This window comes from Austrofundulus limnaeus, unplaced genomic scaffold, assembly GCF_001266775.1.
Source record: "Austrofundulus limnaeus strain Quisiro unplaced genomic scaffold, Austrofundulus_limnaeus-1.0 Scaffold747, whole genome shotgun sequence".
Lineage (NCBI taxonomy): Eukaryota > Metazoa > Chordata > Actinopteri > Cyprinodontiformes > Rivulidae > Austrofundulus > Austrofundulus limnaeus.
In genome coordinates this window covers 156,737-160,767 of record NW_013953149.1, presented here as the reverse complement: position 1 = coordinate 160,767, position 4,031 = coordinate 156,737, and positions in this window count along the sequence as shown.

The following is a 4,031-nucleotide window of genomic DNA, read 5'->3' as shown; positions in this document are numbered from 1 at the left end:
CACACACACACACACACACACACACACACACACACACACACACACACACACACCTTCACCTTTCAGCAGCTGACAATAATAAATAACACCCGGAGGATTTCTTTTCATTTTAACACTTAGTTTAGGCGTCATTGTTGTGGCTGTGAGTTTGAAAATGATGAACAGAGCAGCAGAACAGCTCCTTGTGGCTCCAAACAATAACAGCTTCATCAATCACTGTTGGCAGACTCTTTGTAAACTCAAACAGGAAATGTGAAAGAGATGAAACTCAAAGTCCAAGTGTGTCTGAGCTCAGTAAGACATCAGGATCTTGCTTCTTTTCTGTGACCGTTTTACACAGAAAAAAGGTCTGAATGGAGGAGTCCTGATGTGTCTCAGTAATCCAGGTAGAAAAACTCAYAAAGAAAAAATCAGTAGTTCCTCTGGATGGTTCTTCTTTAGTGAAACGTTTCGTCTCTCCTCCAAGAGACTTCTTCAGTCTGATGAGTTTCAGGTGAACTCAGCCTTATAAGCTCCGCCTCCACCAGGTGGACAAACAGGTTAGTCACATGTAAAAGAGGGTCATCACCTAACAATAGGCTTGATTAGTTCTATTGTTCATAGAGGGTCATGTGACCCATCACCTGACCCGTGTCGTGTTAATGTGTATGTAGTGAATGCAGGTGGGGCTCAAAGTCCCCTTGTTTTTGTCTCTTTCCCTCTTTGTGTTGGTATCATTGGGCCCTGATTCACACCTTTTGCTCACAGGGGGCGGAGTCATACCTGCAATAACAGCGTTGTAGGAGGAGGACAACTGGACACGAAGGCCTCCACCTCTGTTTAATGGTGGACGGTTTTTCTTCACAAAGATGGAAGAACTTTACTCCTCTCTCAAACCAACGTTCCTCTATCAAGGATGAGANATATTTTTAGAGAAGACTTTAACTTTTACCAAAGTATTTTTATGATAAGATACTTGTACTTTTACTCAAGTATCACTGAGGTACTTTATACAACACTGGGCATCAGAGTAAKGGGAGATGAAAACAAATACAATGCACACTTTTTAAACTTTAAATTAAAACAGTTTTACTAAAGTTTTAATTTCTATTTCACAGTTACTTTGTATTGGTTTCCATTTTAATACAAATTTTTACATGTACGTGCAGAAGAAAAATCTTCATCACAATAGTAGRTGAAACATTGACTTAAAAGGCAGTAGACATTTTTAATTATTTGTTTTGTTTTCTGTACCATGCCAACTTTACTGATCAGAGATTTAAGATATATCTGTCGGTTTACCTCAGTGTTGAAAAGAATATATATATATATAAACTGAAAGCCATGGACTGACTGAAATGAAGACTGAATACCTGTCAGTCAAATATTGATTTCCAGCTTTATTCTAAGCTACAGGAGAAAATAGATGTGAGCTATAATTTTGCAAGATTTATCTGGATCGATGTGAAACAGAAAATCCGAAGCCTTTGCCATGGAAATGGTCTCCACTGGGAGCCAAACTTCTGACAAAAATAGTCCCTCAGCTGTAARTTACAGCTGGTGTAGAATAACTTTCTGTTTCTTGACCAGGTAAAGTAAATGTCCGAGCAGCTGCCAAAGACAACTGATGTTTGATGAGTTAAGCAGGTCTGGTTATGGAGTTCAGAGAGAAAGAGTCTGTGTTAAAGCTGAGAACACAAGAATAATGTCATGCACAGGTATTAAACACAAACTGCACTTCTCAAATGACAAAGAGACAGCAGACAACAGAGTCGCCAATGGGGCTAACACTCATTTCAACACAACTTCATTATATTGTGTGTGAAATGAGAACAACAGCCCTGGTACACAGTGGATGAAGGTAGGAATAAAGTAAGAAAGAAAGAAAACCTGAGACAGACTTAGTATTTGAAGTAGAGAAACAAAAGAGCAATAATTGTTTTCCCATGTGCACAAAGGACAGCAGCTGACCCAGTAGAACCAAGTAGTCTCCCCTTCTGCTCCACACTGTGCCAATGCCTAAAYGCACTGAGAAATCATAGGAAACAGGGAGAGCAGCCAAAAACAATTGAGTACACTATCTTCATCTTTATAGAAAAGCTGTTACATTAGTGTGGTTCACAGAAAGACCACTGAACACACTGCAMTGTCTCTATAACAGACAGGATTGAGTCTAAACATTTGGAGTTTTGGCCCATTCTGAAAAATTCAGAATCTCATGACAAGAGTACAGACCCACTTAAGGCATGCATTAACCCCCAAAAATAAAACTGTGTGAAGGGTGGGCGAACTGTATGCCTAGTAGTCGAGCAAGTGGCTCCAAGGGCTTGGTCAGGTCAAACTGCATGGATTAAACACCTGAGAACTGTCAAGGTAAAGTGTTGAGCAAAGAGGAAGTTGGAAGGATAGGGCATTTCAATTTCAGGTGACATAAACTGGCTCTAAAGATGTGGAATATCACCTTAAGCCCCTTATCCGTTATCAAGTCTCACTCTAATTGGTTCATGTCTGTTTATTTCTAATCAAGGGTAGACGTGTCTCCATGACGGAGTGTCCCTCCTTCTTTGGGTGTGATTGTAGGCAGTGGGTGTCTTTGCCCATTGTGGTCTTACTGTGCAATGCTTCATGTTTTGTCATGGCATTGTTTAGATGTGCGTGTAACCATGGGAGCCAGTTTGTCCAAAACCTCCCAGTATACCTGCTCAGTCGAGCTCAATCTGTGTGCACTCATCTCCTCAAATAGATAAAAATGTTTGCACCTTTCTAAAGGAAGAGTTTGAAGGAGGAGTTTTCAAGTTTRACCTCGGTCAATCACTTGCACACAATACACAATACCCTTGTGTCACCCCAACCCATTCTCACTCCCAAGTTGTCACATATTGACGCTTTTCCAAAGTTCCCTCTGCGTCTGATTTTGACGTGTCYGGTACTCCCKTTGTGTCATTTTTTGARGAGATGAGMRGGTATCTGTTGTCATAATTTCTGAAAGTGTAGAAAATGCACAAAAACTACCGTCCCAAAGCCTAAAATTACCTGATATTCACTGTAGACATCCTGTCCCTTACCCCTGTACCTAAACTTAACCATTTATCCTGATCCCTCATGTTAACCTCAGACCCCRSACCCAAAGACCCCTGGTGGTGCAACCCGAAAAAGCCGCAGGCGGCAAGGACTGACCGGAGGYGTRACCTGACGCGTCAAAATAAGACYCAGAGGGAACTTTGGAAAAGCGTCAGTATGTTGACGAGTCGGGAGTGAGAATGTGTTAGTCACCCACCTGAAACCATTGCTGAGGTGGACAAAAAAACCACACAGGAACTGGAAACAGAGACACATTTGGCTGAGGATGAATCGATAAGGAGCACTTAAAGGCACTTCCATGGAGAAAGGGCTTAAGTGGCAGGGAAGGAGTTTGAGCWTGTGGGTGGAATTGAGGAACTGGTGTAGATATAGTCTGATTCACTTCCACACACAACTTGGGATCTGGAACATAGTTCCTGTAGATTAACTGGACTCTCTCCTACAATGGTGTCCAGAGCGGTGTCAGGCAGGTCTTGGGATAGACCTCCCCAGTGAATGAGAAGGACACCACTCGGCTGCAGTCACACTCATGTTACCCACCAACCTTAGGGTTCACCCTACCTTCCAAGTCTCCGTGGTCAAACCTATTAAGTAATATATACCCAACGACCAACACCCCCCAGTCCCCCAATCATTAAAGTCATCCAGCTTACAACATACGGCACATTCTGGATGTCTGTTTCTGTGGAAAAGGATCACTAGAGCCTTCATCCTGAACCACAATCTCATCACAACAGTCTATAGACAACACCCTGAAAAAWGAATAAGATTGCCTAGAGGCAATTGTTAAGAGGAAGGTGCTGTTGTGCTGGCTCCCTCTACTGGACATTATCAGGAACAGGAARAGGTCCTGYKAGGAGAAGGGGTTATCTGCGGATTCAAAGTGGGTGTGTCTAAAGCATAAACACTGTGGACTACGAGGCCTACATGATGGGATCCTTAGACCCTGCTTGATCTCTTTACAGCCTGAC